The 22,261-nt window shown below is 38.8% G+C and overlaps 1 pseudogene; it reads right to left on the bottom strand.

Annotated features, from left to right (window-relative positions):
- Positions 1-4,832: 4,832 nt before the first annotated feature.
- On the bottom strand, positions 4,833-21,671 carry LOC132234434 (histone H1t-like; annotated as a pseudogene).
- Between the last annotated feature and the right edge of the window lie 590 nt (positions 21,672-22,261).

Raw genomic sequence — 22,261 nt, forward strand, 5'->3', positions numbered from 1 at the left:
TTTGACAATCTGTTTGAGGCAGCTCTGCCTCTGTATCTATTATTGTTCAAAAGTTTATAATGGCCTCTATTGTCCATGAATGAGTGAGATCATGTGGTATTTTTCCTTCATTGACTGGCTTATTTCACTTAGCATAATGCTCTCCAGTTCCATCCATGACGTTGCAAATGGTAAGAGTTCCTTCCTTTTTACAGCAGCATAGTATTCCATCGTGTAGATGTACCACAGTTTTCTAATCCATTCATCTACTGATGGGCACTTAGGCTGTTTCCAGATCTTAGCTATGGTGAATTGTGCTGCTATGAACATAGGGGTGCATATATCCTTTCTGATTGGTGTTTCTGGTTTCTTGGGATATATTCCTAGAAGTGGGATCACAGGGTCAAATGGGAGTTCCATTTTCAGTTTTTTAAGGAAACTCCATACTGTCTTCCATAGTGGCTGCACCAGTCTGCATTCCCACCAGCAGTGCACAAGTGTTCCTTTTTCTCCACATCCTCTCCAGCACTTGTCGTTTGTTGATTTGTTGATGATAGCCAGTCTGACAGGTGTGAGATGGTACCTCATTGCTGTTTTGATTTGCATCTCTCGGATGATTAGTGACTTTGAGCATGTTTTCATATGTCTCTTGGCTTTCTGGATGTCCTCTTTTGAAAGGTGTCTATTTAGGTCCTTTGCCCATTTTTTGATTGGATTGTTTATCTTTCTTTTGTTAAGTTGTATGAGTTCCCTATAAATTTTGGAGATTAGGCCCTTATCAGATATGTCATTGGCAAATATGTTTTCCCACACAGTGGGTTTTCTCGTTGTTTTGTTGATGGTTTCTTTTGCTGTGCAGAAGCTTTTTATTTTGATGTAGTCCCATTTGTTCATTTTTTCTTTAGTTTCAAGTGCCCTAGGAGCTGTATCAGTGAAGAAATTGCTTCGGCATATGTCTGAGATTTTGTTGCCTTTGGATTCTTCTAGAATTTTTATGGTTTCCCGTCGTACATTTAAGTCCTGTATCCATTTTGAGTTTATTTTTGTGTATGGTGTAAGTTGGTGGTCTAGTTTCATTTTCTTGCATATATCTGTCCAATTTTCCCAGCACCATTTATTGAAGAGACTATCTTGGCTCCATTGTATGTTCTTGCCTCCTTTGTCAAATATTAATTGAGCATATTGGTTCGGGCCGATTTCTGGAGTCTCTATTCTATTCCGTTGATCTATAAAGCATGCTTTTTTAGGAAAAAAATGCACCAACAAGCAGCTTATACTCAAGATTCAACATAATAGAGTGCTTAAAAGCTTAGGTCCAAGGGTAAGAGAGCCCTTCACTAAAACCCCGGGTTTACCACTTACTAGCTGAATCATCGCATGGCTTTCTTAGCTCCTCTGTCCTTCAGTTTCCTCATCCACCAACGAGGATGGCATAAGTACATCCCTCAGGCGGTGTTTGCAGGAATAACTGAGATAATGTATGTCAAATACTTAATTAGCTCATATAGTTAGGTATCAAATGTTAGCTGTTTAATATTACTATTGTTGTTATAGGTTATGTTTTAAAACTCTTTTTAGAGTTATCCAACATTTATATTTATACTAGTGGCCCGATGCATGAAATTAGTGCAAGAGTAGGCCTTTGCAGGTGTGGCCCTCGTGGCCCTGGCTTCATCCAGATAGTTGTTCCACTGTTTGGCCATTCGGTTGATTTGCATATTATACTTTTATTAATATAGAAGATTTTTGGAAATGACAGGGCAATTGAGAGAGACCATGTCAGGCACGAAACACAATTTCCTAAATGAATATGTTATTTTGTGCACTTACCCAGTAGGAGAGAACCGTATGGTAAAAGTATTTGATGGCTTATATTTAATTACGGTTCCCAACTTTAACACTGAATAATGCCAAAAGCAGATATGTGGGAGAGAGATCTCAAATGAAAATCTAATAGTGATCTTAGAACAGTGATACATGTTTTGTTCTTTTGTTATAGCAGAGTTTATATTAAGGTAAATATATTTTGGGGTCTAATACCATGTGGTTTTCCCCCAATACTTGAAACAAAATGTATGTAAGAAAATGTAATACTTTCTATTGTATTGTAATTGATTTCTCCTATATCTTTACATGCTCAGACACCCTATTGTGTGTTCTCAGGCCTTGTATCTTTCATTAAATAAAATAACATGGACATAATATCAAATAAAAGAACAAGGGTGAAGATAACTCAGCAGTTTGCCTCTGTGGCATTTTCTATTACTTATCCCGGGAGGCAGTAAGCGTGGCTTTTGTTGATTCACAGTAGGAAATAAAAGTTAAAGAAGTTGACTGTGTAATCCATCTTTCCGTACACAAATTAAATATCTCTCTCCATGTTTACATAGTGCTTATTGCAGAATATAGAGGACTATGCCTCAGCACATCATCTAAGCCATTCTTCACTTGGTATTTAGAGAGATGTTAGACTGATTTCAAAAATAGCGATCGCAACTAGATAACCAGCAGTACACACACAGTTTTATTCTAAAGTTATGGAATAAACCATAATGTGTATAGGAAAGATACTATAGGAATTGTGTTAACTATATTTTCTTTATTCTTTTTTCTTAAACATTTGAAATAGTTTTTTTTCAAGGTAAAATATGAGAGTTTTCTTCCCTGCTTGTTAAGGTAATATAGATGCATGTTAGGCAGTTTGGGAAATAAAGTAACTACAGTCCTATCATATGGAGAGAATTCACTGTTAAAATTCGGTGTATTTCTTCCTTAATCAATGTTGATGTGTATGTAGTATACTAAGCATACTTTCCCCCTATTATTGTCTAATTAAGTCATTTTTATTTTCCAGATGGCTTGTAATGTGTCACCATAGCTTTGGTAATACAGACATCTATATACATAAGTCTTCCTCCAGATTTCTGTAGGACAAGATTATTTCCTTAGAAGGCATTCCCGGTAGTAAGTTCTTGGAGACATGAATATTTGAAGAGTGAGTGTTGATGTGTATTAATCTGGAAAATTTGCATCAAATCATGTGTGCACTTATAATGTCTTATTTCACCCAAAGTAGCATGGAATGTGATCATTTTTTTTCCAAAACAAAGAAGTAGGTCTTTTTAAAAGGAGTGTAAAGTGAGCAGGAGCAAAATTCCAAGTAAGGTCCTTCGGATTGAGCGGGATATTGAGTGGCCCAGGTGGCACAAAGGTCTACTCCTATGGCCTGACACACACAGGGTATGTAAATGAAGCCCCTTGGAGACAAGATTCCAGGGGGCCATACAGGGTGCTGTGCGGGAAAGCATGTTAAATTGTGGAGGGTGGAATCACAGGGCCATTTCCCATGGCTAAAGGCAGGGGTTAATTGCTGTTCCCTGAACTGGAGGAAAGACGTTGGGTGGTTAACTTTGTTTTTTGCTTGGTGTGTGCCAGGCCCTGAAAGGCTAGAGGAGCGGGGTGCATAGTCCCGTGGAACTGATTCTAGGCGATTTGAGCAACACTGGGAGACTGGTGGCTGCTGGCTGGACAAAGCCAGCTCATCCTTTTCCTCTGTGATTGGAGGGTCTGAGGACCTGAGGTCAGTCCACTGCTTGTCAGGCAAGCAAAGCCTATTTCTGATGCAGAAAAGCCCCAGCCTCAAGGGAAACTGGACACCATATTCAAGCAAGGCAGGGACTGGAGCTGGTTTTGTAGAAATCAAAGCCATTATTTCCAGTTAGGATACAATTAATTTTTTTTCCTCAGAGGCCCAATTATGCAAATGGGTTCTGAAAGACTAGGTCCTTGTGAGTCACCTGAAGATGCTCAAATTGAAAGAATGCATTACATTGTTTTGCACTCACATACCAACGCCCAAAATAGGATTAACAACAGTATGAATTTAATATTTACGACAATTTTAAAATAAGAATGCTAAATCACAAAGTAAGTGAAAATGGAAATAAACTAATTTTGTTTAAAAGGAGAAACGTGCATTAATTTGGACCCTGAGCGTTTTCTAATACAAGCAGTTTTTGTTTTCAAATGTTTGATTCAGACCCTAACAACTGTGTAACCTCCAACATTTCCACAAAGGCGTTAGGTTTAGCATTTTTCTGGCTGTGGAGCACCATCCATACACTCTCTTCATAAATAAAGCACATGGAATTATAATTAGAGCAATCATATTAATCATCAAACCAGAAAATTTAAGCGTGACGATATATGTGCTTAATATAAATGACATATGGTAACTGTAGTATTTTGTAAATAATGAGGATACATAGCATTTCAATATTCTTGAAGCAACTGCAAACTATGAATATTTATGATTTTTACTGGCTAGTCACACGCATAGTGTAAAAAAAACTTCAGTTAAAGTTTGAAATAAACAGGTAAAAATTTTTCCTACAATCCATATTCTGACACCTTGATTTCTATTTATAACCCGTACAAAGTCCATGGATGCCAAATCTAAGAAACTACCCTGTTAGAATGGTACCATATAAAAAAGTATAAAACTGAATGTGACATTTGTAAAAAAAAAAAAAAGACAGAAAATGGAAGTATTTGGGGCACTGAGCTGATCTCTACTCCTTCCTTTGCATAACACTGGTATTTCTAATAAAGTATAAGTTTACACAAGGCATATATAGCGGTATTCTAACTAGAGAGTACAACCTAGCATGTTGGGATTGGGCAATACTAGAGTAGTTTTAAGTATCTGAATCTCTGTAGATCTGTGCACGTGTGACAAAATCCTTTCTTTCAACTTCATCACAAGTTGACTGTTAGCAGAAAATACAGTTGCCCTGTAGGGTCTTAAACTTCCAGGACAGTATCATGCTATTTTAATATTACTTGGGTGGCTCTTAAAAGAGCCTTTGGATGATTTTGAAGATTGGACTCTTCATCTTAGGTGCTGCCTTCCTTGGATTGGTCTTCTGCTGGGCCAAATTGGATCTCCCAGCTGTGGGCTTTTCTGTCCTGACCTTGCCAGGGCTCTTCCGCTGGGCTTGCCTTGGTTCCTGCAGCCTTCATGTCCCCTTGGGCAGTGTTTAGAACTGCTGATGCCCTAGGCTTCTGGGCTCTCTTGTTGGTCTTGGTTTTCTCTGGAGATTGGACTCCTTGGACAAGACCAGCTTTTTGGTCTTGGCAGAAGTGGACTTCTTGACCTTGACCTAGTGAGTTCATGAGCAGCCTTCTTGCTGAGCTGGAAGAAGCCCAGATGCTGGTGCCCTTGTTCTGCACCAGGGTGCCCTGGCTCACCAGGCCCTTCAGCATCAGCTTGACGTGGCTGTTGTTCTTGTCCAGCGTCCTCTTGCGTGTGACCAACGGCGTGCCCGCATACTCCTGGGGAATCAGTTTGGACACTGTTGGGAATGGAACCTCGTGACTCCCACTCTTGAGGCCCAGGGTGCCCTTGCCTTTTTCAGAATGTCACAGGAATGAATTTACACATACGTAAAGACACATGTGTATTTCCTACCCCCTCTATTCTGTTTCTTGATTTACGTGTCTGTCCTTTCTAAGATGTCTCGAAATCCATTGTTGTAACTTCTCCAACTCTTTTTTTCATTTTCAAAATTATTGGGGGTTTTAAAATATCCCGTGTCTTTGCATATTAATTTTAGAATCAGCTTCTCAATTTCTACACAGGATTTGTCAATATTTTGATTGGGATTGCATTGAATCTATAGGCTAATTTTGAAGCGTTGACATCTTACCAATAGTGAGTTTTCTAAACCATGATCATAATCTTTTGTCTTTATTTAGGTCTTTGAAAAGCTTTCCCAGCAGTATTTCGTAGTTTTGTTGTATCGCCTTTGGACACTATCTATTTAATTTACCCCTAGGTGTTTTCTGTTTTGAAGCTATTATATATGACATTATTTCTTTAACTTGAAATTGTGCTATGGAGTGAGATGCATGAAGTCATCAGGTCACCATTTGGAGGAATCAGTGGGTGAAATGAACAGTTACTGGTTTAAATGTTCAGGAAGGCAAGGGTGAGAATATTGAGAGTGTTTTAAACATTATTTCTATATTGATAGTGATAGTTATTATATGGAAAAATATACAAAGATGCATGTCATTGTTTGGCGATACATTTAATGTTGGAATTAATTCTTTTGGGTGCAATGAACCAAAAAACTAAAAGAGCATACTTAAAAAAAGTAAGTACAAATTTCTGATTTTCAAAAAAGTTGATCAAGAGCATTTAGCATAAGCAAAATATTTGTTGACAGTTACTCCCTGCTAGAGGGACCATGATGATATCAATGACTACATAGGATACAGAAGACAAAGATGCTGAGGAAGCATCAGAATTTACTTCAAACATTCATAATTATATTAAGAAAAATGTGTGCAAAGACTGTGATTTAATATGCAGCTGCGGATGGTATGTTTATATATCACTCTGTGAAACATCATTCATCATTTAGATAAAATGACTGTTTAAAATAGCTTTTATGCAATTTTTATTTCAGACTTTTTTGTGCATGTATGAAAACTTAAGCAGTAGCTGTGACCGTGTTGGCTGCATTAACAGAAGAATATCTCCCATAGTTAAATGATGGCAGGTTTATATCAGAACGTTCAGATCCTTCAAACAGAAAACTAGTTAATTTCAATAATGGAACAATTTGTTTTCCCACCCAATTTATGAAATCAGAGTCAAGGCTTTGGATATTCCTTCTGTCAAATGTGAAATATTATTGTGGTAGACATTTTAATAAAATTTAGTTAAAAGTTTCACCAGTCACAATAAAATCACTGGGTTTTGCTGCATTGCTAAAATGGTGGAGTAAAGTATCACAGGAAAACACTATTTTTATTAAATTAAGAAGACTTGTAGCAATGTTCTTGGTGTGCATCAGGTGAGCACATAACATATCATTATTCTCATTCCATTAATGGTAACAGAAGCAAGAGTGCTCAAATTTATAGTCTTAAACTCATGCACAATTAAGAGTAACTGAGCTACAAGTTTGTTTTTATGTGAGAAGCTCCTCTGAATAAGAAAAAAATAATTTTAGCTGGCAGATGTGCTTTCCATCTCTGCTGCCCACCATTGAAAAATGTTAGAAATGTTTTAGGCTCTAAAATCTTTAGAAATAAATCTAACAGATCTCCTATGATACTAAGCTTTTTTTTTTATTATGAGTCACCTAAAATTTTTATTATATTTTATTCAAAATCAGTTCAGAAATATTTAATCAATGTATATATTTATTAATGGAGCACCAAGAAACATCAGCTCTTAATGCTTTTTAGCAATTTGTTATTGTTCAAAACAAAACTTAAGAACAGGAAACTGTTGCAATAAATCTCTCCAAGAACAAGGGACATTCAGACCAAATTAAATATTATTCCTCAAATGGTGTACAAGTTTTAAATTTGAAATTCTAATTGCACATTGGAATATTTCAAAGGGTGGAAAAATATTTTGATGGAGCTCCCATTTTTAATGGAATAAATTTATATTCTATACTGGAAAGGATTGGCTTAAGTATTCTATGAGTTTTTAGCATTTACATTTTGTGAAAAACATAAACATATATAAAAATAGACAAGATTTATTTGAAGATTTTTATTTTGTAAAAATGGTTATAAAGAAATATAGTCATAATGGAAGCAGAAAGTCAGTACCTCTAAATATATTTGGCTGGAATATTTACAAATGTCAACATGACAGCATTAGAAACAAGAGTATTCTCTATTTATTTATTTTTATGTTTTTATTGAATGTATTGGGGTGATATTGGTTGATACAATTATAAAGGTTTCAGATGTACAATTCTATGAAACATCATCTGCATATTCTATTGTGTGTTCACCACCCAAAGTTAAGCCTTCTTCTGTCACCATTTATCCCCCCTTCACTCTCTTCTCCATCCCCTCCCCACCTTTCCCTCTGGTAATCACCCAACTTTTGTCTGCGTCTATGAGTTTTTTGTTTTGTTTTGTTTTGTTTTTGCTTAATCCTTTTACTTCTTTCACCCAACTAGAATTCTGGATACAATTTTTTCCTAGTGCCTGTCATCCGATAGGGGCAGAAAAGAAGTCATTCCTCTTGGTTACATATTAAATCATGTCCAGGAATAGATGAAGCTCTTTGATCTGGTTACTTGGGCACAATTTCTCTTGTTCTGAAGAATTGAGAACTTAAGAAGCAGTTTCTTGCCTCCCTCTCCTCCCAACATATGCACACACAGGCAAGGTACAGTGATTGAAAAGAGACACTAGATACTCTTCGTCCAAAAAGGTGGAAACTGGCTGGGCTGGTGCAGCTCAGTGATTGAGCATTGATCTATGAACCAGAAGGTCAGGGTTTGATTCCCTGTCAGGGCACATGCCCGGGTTGCGGGCTCAGTCCACAATGGGGGTTGTGAAGGAAGCCCTCTCCCTTTCTTTCTGAAATCAATAAAATATATTTTTAAAAAAGAACAAAAAGGAAGAAACGGGAGGTACACTAGTAGAGCAATTCCGAATTTCATCTGTGTGCATATTCTTAGTTGATGAATAGGGCTCGACCCTGCTCTCTGGGCATGATTCTCTGCAACTCTTGGTTCTGCCCTCAGTAATACCTTCTTCACCTAAAATATAACTAATATTGCAGCTTTCTTAGTTTGTTTTCTGTCATAGATTTGGGGGTTCTTATGAGTCTCAGAAGCACCACTGTCTAGTTGAGAGGGCCTCTGAGGCATGCTCTCCGTGTTCTGAGAGGCCTTTCAGTATTAGTGAAAGAATGCTTGAGGTGCTTACTTAAGTCTTTCTCACTTCTTAAGAAAGGATCTTACAGCCAAAACTTGGCTTCCTTGAGGCTGTGTTTTATTTGCAGTGCTATGAATTTGACCTTTTCCCTTGGGCTATATCTTTGAAAGCATTGAGTTGCTTGGATAGAATGTCTGGAGCCCTTTATATTTCCCAAATCCAATTCAAAAATTGAAGCGTTTATGCTTTGACTCATTGCTCTGCTCTTTCATTTTATTATAGGTATCTAGAACAGGTCAGAATGGCATCTCAAACGTTCTTTAGAAGTCTCCTTAGCGAGGTCAATGAAATTCTACTCTCTAGTCCTTCCTTCCATTGTTTAGAATTGCCTCAAAACATCTGGCATTTGTATGAAAGAGTGTAAAAGTTTGTTCTTGTAGTAATACAGATTTGTGCAACTGCATTTTTTCCCCCTAATTTTAAGGACATTTGAAGGTAAAAAGTGGTGTAGGTCAATATAAGGGCTCATGTTTTTATCTGGAACCTGAAGAATAAACAAAGTTTTAAACCATCTTTAGAAATAAAGAGGTAAATTAATTTTTAAAGATGTTGAATTTAAGGTACCTGAGGGAAATTCACAGGAAGATTTTTAATTGCTATTTAGAATCACAAGTGGAATTATTTATTGAAGCTCAAAATTTAATATAGTACTAAGCTCAGCTAGTTTCTATAAATGCAAAGATGCTCATTTCCTTTCTTCTAATCTCTTTCTTAGTTTCAAAACAATTAAGTGAGCTTATAGGAGAGGATATAAAGCTTCTACTTCAACGAGTTCCCAGTCTAGTTGAAAATAACTAAACCAATATCTTAGGAATCATAATTATAAGTTTTGTGAGGACCTTAGGGATTCTAGGAAACTGGAATGTTTGTTTTAAAAATCAGTTGTTGTTAAGGAGAAGACTGGGGGAGGCTAGACCATAGGAAAAAGGAGAGAAAGAATGGCAACTATCATGGAAATTGAGCCCAGTCTTCATTTGATTTTTTTGTTCTAGTCATTTATTTGTTGATTTAATTATTTGTATATCAGTTCATTCACCTGACCATCCAGTTATTAAAAATCTGAGTTCTTTCCTTATCATTGAGGTGGCTTGGTGGTAGACAACTGAAACTACTACTGACTCATTTAAGAAGAAAATGACTTTTTATTTATAGAAAAAGGTGCAGTTCATAGGATCAAAGACATGGACAGAAGACCCAAGGCAAATGGCCACACAGACCACAGCCAGGCAGGTGTCAGAGTTCCTGCAGAGTCTTTTTATGACCATAATTGCTCGTCCTGAACCCATGATAGCACAGATGCTGCTGCGAATAGTATCTGCTTCATATGCTTCGTCAACTGGGTTCCCAATGTCAGAAGGAATGTGGGGAAAGGGACAAAGACATGAGGCAGGTGGCTGAGGCACTGGCAACTATAAAGGAGGGGTGGACAGAGGGGTAGTTTCTTGTCGATTTGTAATTCTGGGTTCTCATGAAGAAAGATAAACTTTGTGTCTCTAGTTTTGTTACCTATTCCTTTAATTTTCACACATACACACATTTTTTTTTGGGTGCGGGTGGACTTTTCTTACTTTCAGTCATGGGTAAAAAACACCCAGTGAATTCTAAAGATCTAGTTTAGACCATAAAATTGTTTCATTGAATTTCTCATCAAGAATTTTAGCTACCAATCTATTTTATAGGCTGACAATTCTATACTTAGACTCCACTGGAAGTGGTTCTATTGGAGGAATTGTTTCCAGAGCTTCTAAAATCTCTGCTAACTTTAACTTGAAGAGAAAACTCCATCAGAATCACACTTTTTTTTGTGTGTGGATGATTTAGGAATACCAGATGAACATTCTTTGTTCAAATTCTCATTTAAAAACAAAAGCGGATCCAGGGTATGAGTTAAAAATACAGCAGGTTCTTGAATAATGTCATCTTATATAATAAAGAGGTAATATGCAAATTGACCATCACTCAAACACACAAGATGGCTGCCCCCATGCAGACACAAGATGGCCAGCAGGGGAGGGCAGTTGTGGGCGATCAGGCCAGCAGGGGAGGGCAGTTGGGGTGACTGGGCTGGCAGGGGAGGGCAGTTGGGAGTGACTAGCCTGCAGGGGAGGGCAGTTGGGGGCTACCAGACCTACAGGGGAGGGCAGTTGTGGGGGACTAGGCCTGCAGGGGAGGGCAGTTGGGGGTGACCAGGCTGGCAAGGGAGGGAAGTTAGGGATGACCAGTCCAGCAGGGGAGGGAAGTTAGGGGTAACCAGGCTGGCAAGGGAGGGCAGTTAGGGGTGATTGGGCCAGCAGGGGAGGGCAATTGGGGGCAATCGGGCAGGCAGGGTAGCAGTTAGGCGTTGATCAGGCTGGCAGGGGATTGGTTAGGGAGTGATCAGGCTGGCAGGCAGAAGCTGTTAGGGGCAATTAGGCAGGCAGGCAAGTGGTTGGGAGCCCGCAGTCCCAGATTGTAGAGGGTGCAGGCTGGGCTGAGGGACACCCCTCCCCCCATGCACAAATTTTGTGCACTGGGCCACTAGTTTCATTATAACGTTGATGAGATGCTACTGGAGGCTATGCTTAAATTGGTTTTGTTACATGTCATTTTGCTTAAAGTCACAGAGCCTATGGATGACTTTAAGTGAGCACTTACTGCATGAAAGAGAGAGAAAGAGTGTGAGAGAGAAGCATTTCAATATTGTAAAACTATAATAGAAGCATAGGTCAGTTATATTATACTCAGAGATTAGTTTAAAAAATCAAAATGAACTAAAAAGTAGTTCCCCTTATTAGCTAATTGCAGTATTTCAAAGAGAAAAATAAATGTCCAGTTCTGAGAAATGACCTTAGACTGAAGACCCATGCTCTTTATTTTTACTTCAATGTTGGAATCAGTCATTTTCCACATGACAGTTTTTGCAACACTCATCTTAATACATAACTGGAGATTTTATTTGTTATTCATTGACTTGACTAACAAATCAAATCAATGGTTTCTATAGGAGCTTTCTAAGTAGTACAATTCATTGATAAAGTACCTTTTCCAGTTACCAAAATTGCTGGTAGTGTTTTATCCTTTCACTGCAAGTAAATAAAACCTTAAGAAATTATTCTGAATCACATGATTCTGAATCTGGACTGATCGAGCTGAGGGACAATCTGAAGTACCTGCTTTATGTTTGTTTTGCATCACACAATGTCAAGTGCTAAGAGAAGAGCAAATTCTTTAATTAAAAGGAACAATTTTCTTCAGAGAAACAATTGCTATGTTTGCTACCTGGATCTAATGTGTTCCACAGCCAAACTGGAGCTTTAATATGTGCTGTCTTTTTAGACGCCACCTGAATTAGTGGTTGTTATGACCGTATACTTATTTGGTGTAATTGATAGAAATGTTTAATTAAATATCAGGAAGGGTAATTCTTTAGCTTTCTCTATCAGATAAATGGAAATCATGGGCGTCTGAGGTTATTCTTGTATAATTAAATAAAAACACCCAGAGAACAGAAAATCAATGCTGCCAGAGTTCAAGATGGTTTTAAACAGTTTTGTTTAGGAAAAACCTTGAATAAGAATCTCCCCACTTGTTTCTTCTAACCACCCCCACGCTACCTTTCTGTTCTCCTTCATTGTGCACCAGTAGTATGAGTGACTATTTGTAATAAGAATTACAGAAAATATGGACCCTCCATCAGAGTTTATGGACTGGTTGTATGGGATTGTCTGATAAATAACACAAATAATAAATGCCACAGGGAAGAAGAAGATACATTATATTTTGAAATTCAAGGGGGATAACCCCATTCAAAGTGATTGGAGTGCTAGAAATATTTTGAATTTTTTTAGACTTGCCTTCAGTGACTTTATTCTAAACTCTCTGCTTGGTAAGTAGAGGGTGGATACTTTATTAGTAATCAAACATTGAATAGACAGCATGTCCCAGTGTTAGCTGTATAACATGGTTGAATCATTCTCAGGTTAAATATTCATTTCTGTGCTTATAGATTTTAGCAAGTGAGTATTAAATGGAAAAGATATGTCCTATTTGAATAATGTTAATATTTTTGACAAAGTAATTTTACACAAGTGTTCAAGTACCAACAGTAGGCACAGTTAAAAACAGCTACCCCTGCTCCTTTCTACCAACCTCCTGCCCTTACAGTATTCTTCAGAAAAACAATTTTAAACTATTTTAGCTGTTTCATCTGTCATTTACGTCCATGTTCTTGAATGACAAGATAATCCTTCATACATTTTTGGGGGGGAATGGTGTGCTACAGCAAGGATGACAATTTGGAAAGTTTCTATCATGCATGTCTGTTCAGTCTATTTTCAGAAAACAATCCCTAGTTTTCATTTGGTGATTTGAAAAATTAATTTATAGCTCAACCTTTTTGAATAAAGTCAAATGTAATTTCCATTGAACAGACAACACAATTTTTCTCTGGGTGTCAGTTTAATTTATAGAAATTATTTGTGCAAAGTGAGAAATTAATGATGTCAGTGAGCCAGATGTCTCACCTTGATTATGCTTGCACCATGCAACACAATAGTGAAAAAAATGCCAGGAGCTCTGTTTTGCAAAAACACGTCTTGAATGTGAATATTTCACTCTAGCCAAGCTTGTCTGTCGTTATAGGACTGAATACTTACACACTCAACACAACTTCCCAAATTATCTTGAAATACTGGGTGTAACTTAGCAGATATACCTCAAAAGACAATCACTTAAAATGCTCTATTAAAGGATTGGGGACAGGGGTTACTGTAAGAATTCTGAGTTGAAATAACAGTTAGTCAAAGGGGAAAATGTACTTTCTATTTAAATCTGGAAATGTCAACCCACGGAGATAGGAAGTGTGATTTGAATGAAGTAAACGTAGGAAAAAATAAAGGAAAAGTACGGAATCACTAGCAGATAGCTGAGCAGAAAACATACCTGAACATACAGAGGGTTTAGATAAATTCAAAGATGGCATGATGCCTCTTAAGAGAAGCTGAGAATATACCTATTTTTTGTTTATTGAAGAGAACCCATTTCTTTTCTTGGCTTGAAGGTCTCTCTGGAATAACAATTTTCCTAACATGCTTCACATGACTATTACTGTTCATTGTGCAACCTTCTGCAATTATTTAACTTCTCTGTGCTGTAGTTTTGTCATACGTAAAAGGGAAATGATTATAGTGCCTCCCTCAGTAGGATGTATGAAGATTAAACAGCTCTTAACTCTTTGTAGGAGTTCAGCATATAATAGTTATCTTATTATTTTTTTCTGCATGCCCTATAGTAACTAATAATGAGAATACAGTGGGGCCCTTGACTTACAAGTGTCCCGACTAACGAGTTTTTCGAGATACGAGCCGTCTCTGGGCCGATTTTTGCTTTGAGTTGCGAGCTAAAATTCGGGTTACGAGCCAGCTTCAGATACCTCACTGCTAGTTGGCACAGCGAACGTCACAGTGAACGCCACAACATCAGCCCAGCATCACGTGTCTCACTCGTTCACTTTTGGTTTGACATACGAGTAATTTGAGTTACGAGCTCCATCATGGAACGAATTAAACTCGTAAGTCAAGGACCCACTGTATTAGTAGTTAAGAGTTGTTGAGCTGTTGTTACATATATTTTGTTATGTCCACTATTCAATCCTCACAACTTGGTAATTAAGTGTTATCAACTCCATTTTACGGACTTAGAAACAGAAACTTAACCAGGTTAAGAGTGTTCTTCCGGCTTGCCCAGCTAGTGAATCAGAATTTGAATCTAGAGAGTTTCATTCTGAGACATCTGATCCTTAACCAGGGCTTGCTCTTCTTTGACTCGGACCTTCCTATTGGTGGGCTGGGAATGAGTTTCAGATATGCTGGAATTTTGCTTCTTTCAGTCCTGGAAGGGACTTTTTTACTTCATTGTGCCATACAGATATTTTCGTGTGTGTCTGTGTCTGTGTGTGAGTGTGTGAACATGAAACAGCTGGAAAAAAAAATGGATGGCCCTCAAAAAATGCAGGTGACTTGAAGAGAAAGATAAACTTGTGGTTGGAAAGACTTTTCGATTATCACCTCCTGCCATGCCCACCATTTACTCCATTCTTCAGCCCTATGATGCAGTCCACCCACTTGACAAATGTTCCCCATACATTTGATTATTTTCTATTTACCCAGGATCTACTCCTGCTGTGGGGCAGAGTGGGGTTTGTAAAATAAGTATTTTACTAAATAGTGACTAGTCTAGACAGAGAGAGAGTCCCTCTCATGTTCAGCTATGCGTCCACCCAATTTTCACACACCTGGGTTGTGATTCTCATCACTTTGACTGAACCTGGCCCTGTGATGGTCAGACCTGCTAGAATGCAAACTTCTTCTGTTTAGCAATGCATCTCTATTGACATGCAGTCTAAGACCCGTAATCACTTAGTCAGAATCTGCTACATTAATGGAAGCAAAATCCCTAAGTTATTCAAACTGTTGTCTTTAGTGCGAAATCATTTCTTTGGATTGCAGAGATGGAACATGGTTTTGGACTCCATTTACAGTACTTATAATTGCAACTTCTCTTTTGATGGCAGTATTGTATTTTTGACAGGCATAAAACTGTGACAAACTTTTAAAAATGCTGACAGATCTGAATTAACCAGGCTAGTGTATTCATCCAAGTCTATATATAAAATTCACTTGAGTTTCACTTTTTTGCTTGATAACTTGGTATTATGAGTGTTGTTACAGTTCACATATACAAAGAAGAAGAATACAAAATGCAGGTGATCTGTGGATGATTTGACAACATTCCAGCATTACAGAGGTTGTATTATTTAAATCCTCCCTTCATATTCAGTCCTAGAAGCTGCTTGTCAAACAAGCAAACCAAATCTAGTTTGCTCACTGTAAAGAGACCAATGGTTTCTTAATCACCCATAGTATGAAAGACTTGCCTAGACTCCTCCTGAAGCAAGTCTGATTAGGGAAAGAGGATTTTTACATATTCAAAGACATCTTAAAGTATACAAGGTTAGTTATCCAGGAAATTATTGTCTGGGAGTATGATTCTATTTGATGGTTTTGATATGTAATCATTGGACCATACATAGAAACAATGGATATTCTAAGAATGCCAAGATGTCATGAACATTGCGCAATTTAAAAATTTTTGAATGGAAAAAGGTTTTCCTTCTAATAAAAGCAAAAGGAAGAGAATTGTAATCTTGGAATATGCTATGGCCTGGGGATATATTTTATCCATGTCTTTGTTATCATCAGACTTTTTTTAAAATTGCAATAATTCATGGAATTTTAATCTTCTAATCACAATTCGTGATGCCCTACTAAAAGCCAAAGGAATGGCTACAATTGATGCTTCTCCATTCAGATGTTTCATTATATTTGTAAGGAGCTTAAAAAAAAATACCGGCTCTGAGGGTAGCTGTTTTTCTTCTTTATTTCTTCCTTTGTTATGCTAACTTGACTATGAATTATAGCTATTTTAGTAAATTTCCTGTTGATGGTGTATTAGTCATTTTTAATGAAATTTACATTCTATGGGGGAACTTTGGCTGTAGTTCCTGTCATCATGGCAACTAGTTATTATTATTAATAGTGCTAGAGTCATGGATTTTTATTTCTAGAATTGACCCCTCAATATTATACTGTTTAAGCTTCCAACTATATCCAGGCCAATGTTTTCCAAGTGCATTTTCAACAGAGACTGGGAAAGGTATTATAAAGGAGTCCATCAGATTCATCAGTGGTGTTTGATGTAGGAGGGGCACACCACTCCTGACTTCTGTGGACCCCTGCCTATGAATCCTTGAACTACTGTTACAAATGCAGATATTGGGGACGGCTGATCTACTTAATTAGAATCTCTGGGAGTCCTAGAAACTGCTTGTCAAACAAGCAACCCAAATCTAGTCTGCTTAATGTAAAGAGACCACAATAATAGCACTTACACTTAAAAAGGTCAGCAAGTTATCATTAAATATATGAATGATAAATAGCTGATTATTTAAATTATTTCTTCAGATCTCATTGTTTTTAATCACCCATGGAGTAGAGACTTTTCTAGACTTTGTATATTTTTATTGTAGGAAAATTAATATGAGATCTACTCAACAAAATTTTAGATGTACAGTATAGTTATTGTTAATGATAGGTAGGTCTCTAGAACTTTTTCGTTTCGCATGACTGAAATTTTACACTTATTACACAGCAACTCACCTCTCCTCTGGCTTTTTCTTGACTTTTGACAGAGCAGTTCTGATTGGACAAGAGGGATTTCCATCATTCCATTCAAATTGGCAAAATGTCAAAAAATTCAAATATAGGGTATTACAGTGGTCGGCAAACTCATTAGTCAACAGAGCCAAATATCAACAGTACAACGATTGAAATTTCTTTTGAGAGCCAAATGTTTTAAACTTAAACTATATAGATAGGTACATTGTTATTATCTCAATTAGGGTACTCCTAACAGCTTAGGAAGAGCCACATTCAAGGGGCCAAAGAGCTGCATGTGACTCATGAGCTGCAGTTTGCCGACCACGGGGGTATTAGATTCAATTCAATGGTGCAATCAAATAGGCATAAATAAGCACATTTGTACTTTATTTTTCTTAGAATTATCATCTTTTCACCAATATTACCCAATTGAAAATTGTGTTGAATGTGAATAGAAACTACAATTTAGTCAGTCCAGGAATCAGAGGATAAACATGAGTTTCGAGTTACTGGTTCTTTTAAAAAGCAGGATAGAAAGCTGGCAGAGAATCTAAGCAAGTAATAATAGCTGATCTAATCTAATAAAAGAGAAACATGCAAATTAACCATACTGTCGTGACATCCACAAACCACGCCTACCAACCAATCAGGAGCAAATATGCAAATTAACCCAACTAAGATGGCGGCAGCCACGGAGCTGGAGTTTCCTCTGGCAATGGAGGAAGCCAAGCTTCCCGCCTGCCTTACCGGCTCTGAGCTCTGCTCAAGGCTACAAAGTTTCAATTATAGAAGATAAATAAATCCCAGATACTTCCAGCTGCCGTTTCCTCTGCTCAAGGAGGAGCTGGTACCTTAGGTTGCCAGGGGCAACCCATGCTTTGAGGGGGACTAAGGCTCCCAAGTTTCAATTATAGAAGTTAAATAAATCCCAGATACCTGCTTCCAGCCCGTGGCCATGGCCAGCCTGCAAACAGACATCAGTCCCACACCCAGGCTGGCCAGGCACCCCAGCAGGACTCCCCCACCCTGAAGGGGCTGTGGCCAGCCCAAAAACAGCCATCAGCCCCTCACCCAGGGTGACCAGGCACCCCAGCTGGGACCTCCACCCTGAAGGGGGTGTGGCCAGCCTGCAAACAGCCATCAGCCCCTCACCCAGGATGGCCAGGCACCCCAGTTGGGACCCCCACCCTGAAAGGGGTGTGGGCAGCCTGAAAACGGCCCTCAGCCCCTCACCCAGGCTGGGCAGGCACCCCAGCGGGACCCCCACCCTGATCCGGGACACCCTTCAGGGCAAACCAGCCATCCTCCACCTATGCACCAGGCCTCTATCCTATATAATAAAAGAGTAATATGCAAATTGACCCTAACAGCAGAACAACTGGGAATGACTAGACACTGTGACATACACTGACCACCAGGGGGCAGACGCTCAATGTACGAGCTGCCCCCTGTTGGTCAGTGTGCTCCCACAGGGGGAGCTCTGCTCAGCCACAAGCCAGACTGATGGCTGCCAGCACAGCGGTGGTGGTGGGAGCCTCTCTGCCTCCTCAGCAGCACTAAGGATGTCTGACTGCAGCTTCGGCCTGCTCCCTGCTGGCAAGTGGACATCCCCTGAGGGCTCCCAGGTTGCCAGAGGGATGTCTGACTGCCAGCTTATGTCCGATGGCCCAGGAAGTGGGTCTAAGCCAGCAGGTGGACATCCCCCGAGGGGTCCCAGACTGCAAGAGGGCACAGGCCAGGCTGAGGGGACTCCCCCACCCCCCCATCCCCCGAGTGCACAAATTTTTGTGCACCAGGCCTCTAGTATTTACATATGGATTTATCTTTGAGGACACATTTTAATTGTTTCCTTAAGCTGGATAGATGTATGCTTATCATCTCTTGTAGGACAGTGACTGTAGTCCCTAATAAACATAATTCATTTTATTTCTATTTAGCCTAGTATAAATGTACCAAATGATGGCAAGAAACAAACATCTAATGAACTATCTGTTAAACAGAGTAGGTTGTAAAAATAATATTTACAATCAGGAAATAAATAATATTGAATAAAAGATTAATGTTTTCCTTGGGTTATTTGACTTCTTAGGATAGCATTAGGATCAAGACTTAGATTTTTCTGAAACCAAAAACAAATCTACACTATGGGATTATATCTTGTGGAGAGAGAAAAAAAGAGAGAAGAGAGAGAGAGGGAGAAAGGAAGGGAGGAAGAGATGGATAGAAGAAAAGAAAGATGTCATCATTTAACAGTGCTTTCTGGAATCAAAATTTACATATTTGAAAAGGACCATACTGACCTTTCCCTCCTTTTTTCACACAAATGAGAGCAATGGTCAATGAAAGAATTATAAATCTGGTGAGTATGCAATATGAACATTGATTTCACAAACCCATTTGAACTTGAAGAATTGGGGGCCATGATGGAGGTCATTGCTTTGTCACTTTTCAGTCACAGATAATAATCTTTTCATTTTCGTCCTCTTTGGAACCTATAGTTTTAGACAAATGTGCAGAGGATCCTGTTAAATTATAAGGGCAACTCATTTTAAAGGTTAAAGGATGAGATGCAATTAGCCTCTAAATTCAGACCTGATAATCGAAGTCAGCTTATCCTTTGGTTTAGAACAATGTAACTAGACATTTTAATGCATAAACGTGCCCACTTGTAGACAATTAGAGTTGTCAGTTTAAGTAGTCAATTGAAGAGGCAGGTTAAACAGAAATTGGTAGTGTTTTATGACCTTGTGTGTGAAAACATTTCTCTGGAAATACAATCATGAGTTTTGAATTGGTGAGGGAAAACAGCAGAATCTAATTAATGGCTGAACTCCCCATGGCTGCACTCTTCTCATGGACATCCCAAACAACTGACCCATGAAAGGACAGACACTGGATGGATATTCTCAAAAAACAGCAGTAATTGGTACTCAGGTAACCAAGAGGATCAAGCAATTTTTGTAGCCTATAATATACTTCTCAAAAAGCGTCCTGCTAGGGAGGAAGAAGCATAAAAGAAAACATTGTTTTCTTCACCTTCACCTCTCTCCTACTTTGTGTGCATGTATATGGAATCTGCACAGCGAATCCTGGCTCTCACTTGGTCATAAAAATAGCAGCTTCCTATCCCACGACCATTAGTCAATTTTACCCACTCTGTGTCACTTTGTCCAAAGTGCCTGCCACCATGGCAACCAGTTATTTGGAAAGTGCATTAGGCTAAAAACAAACATTTGCATGGGAAGAAAACTGCTCTTTCCATTCAAATTTGTATTTAATGGAGTGAGTAGTTATGGGAGGTGTGGTGAGATCATTAACCTGTACTGTCAAGAGTTTCACAGAGTACAAAGCGGGCGAGGATTCCTAGTCCAACCTCAGCCCGCAGAGGGCAGTTAGGTAACCTGTGAATTCTAACACCAGCCATAGAACAAAGGCAGGGGCTTGAAATGGGTGTACTCAGCTAATCTGGGCAAAAAGATAGTGAACATTTTGATGCAGATTCAGTACTAAAGATTAGCAGTAATATGTTCTTTTGTTTATAAGAAAAATATTCTTAGTAATTAGATGTTGTGATAGCATTTAATTTTGCACTTTGGCTTGTTTCCAGGGACTGGTGTATGTCCCTAAGAAAGGCAAATGTGAAAATGGTTATGAAAGAAAAATTATTAAAAGATGGGTAGATTCATTAGTGAAACTATAAATAGTCCCCATGTTAATATTAGTTTATCCTCTTTCCCTTTTTCCTAAAATATTATATTTTGTTCCTTTACAACCCTGTTCCGTTGCAGTTCATCAAAGGATATTTCTCTCTACTACCTTTGTAGAATTAAGTCCAAAAACATGTTAATGAAATCAATTTAGGTAAAGAAAATTATTACCTAGTATCTAACACTTTGCCTTAATTCAAATTTATAGTATATTATGTAATTTTGTTGCTATGCTTGTAAATGCAGATTGGGTGACATTTTCAACTCTCCCCCCCCCCCCCCCGCTTTTTATTGATTTATTGGGATGACACAGATTATAAAATGTAATTATGTAGATGCACAGTTCCACAACACATCATCTGTACCCTGTATTGTGTGTTCACCACCCCAAATCAAGTCTCCTTCCATCACCATTTATTGGTCCTGGTGGCAATCAGGAGACGTGTGTCGATGGCAGATGTAACTGTCACCTGGAGTTTGTCAGCTTTTAGCCCTGTTTGAGCTATTCGGCACCGCAGCCATCTCAGTCTCTGGGGGTCTCCGCAGAATCCAGGTGCTTGTTTGCCTGGCAGACCTGAAGTGACTGTTACTTATTTATAGCCTCTGGCATTGTCTGAGACATTCTGCAACACAACTGCGTTAACAACTTCAAGTTAATGTAAAAACTTGGAAAATGAAAGCATTGACACTGAACTGCAGATATGGCCAGGCAAAGCAGGGGGATGGAGGGAGGGGAAGGCACCGGCCACACACAGGCTCCAGGCCATGAGGCCCTCTCTTGGGACCAGCTGGAAGATGACCGGTTGTTACTGGGTGTTGATGCCATGAAGGGTTGGCTGTAGGCTTTCACCACTTGGACACGGACGACTACTGTAAGTGAAGGAAGACGACTCAGAGACCGAATTTCATGACAGAATATTCTGCTCAGAACTTTGAGCCACTGATCAAAACTCTGCAATTCACTCCCAGTAAATGTCAGTCCTCGACATGATCTTCTTGATCTGCTAGCCTGTTTCCACTCTGAGCCCATCTCCTGCCACTCTGTGCTCTACTTTGGCAGAGGGCCACTTGATGGTTTTTGAACTTGACTAGCATGCTTTCACCAGGTCCTTTCCTACTTATTTCCTTTGCCTAACATTGGCATGTCTTTCACATGTTTGCTCAGAGGCTGCCTTATCAAAGAGGTATTCCTGACCCCCTACCTATTCCTTTGATCTATTGCTGCATATCAAACTACCCCAAAACACAGTGACTTAAAACAGCAACCATTTTTATTATAGTGCACTTTTTTTTTTTTTGGTCAGAAATTTGGGCAGGGTCTGGCTGGATGAATTTTCTATTGCACTTGGCATTGACAGAGATCATTCAATGGTGTTTAGTTGGGGGATGGCTTTGCAAGGAGGCTATACTCACATGCCTAGCACTTTGGCAGGGATGGATGGAAGACTGGCCTCAGCTGGGATTGTCTTTCAGTGCATCAGTTGTTTGTTGCTGTGAAACAAACTACCCCAAAACATAGTGGCTTAAAATTACAAACATTATTAGCTCACAGTTTCTATGGGTCAAAAATCCAGGTGGGACTTGGCTAAGTCCCCTGGCTCAGGGTTTCTTACATGGCTG

Source organism: Myotis daubentonii, chromosome 5 (genome assembly GCF_963259705.1).
Source record: "Myotis daubentonii chromosome 5, mMyoDau2.1, whole genome shotgun sequence".
NCBI classification, from domain to species: domain Eukaryota; kingdom Metazoa; phylum Chordata; class Mammalia; order Chiroptera; family Vespertilionidae; genus Myotis; species Myotis daubentonii.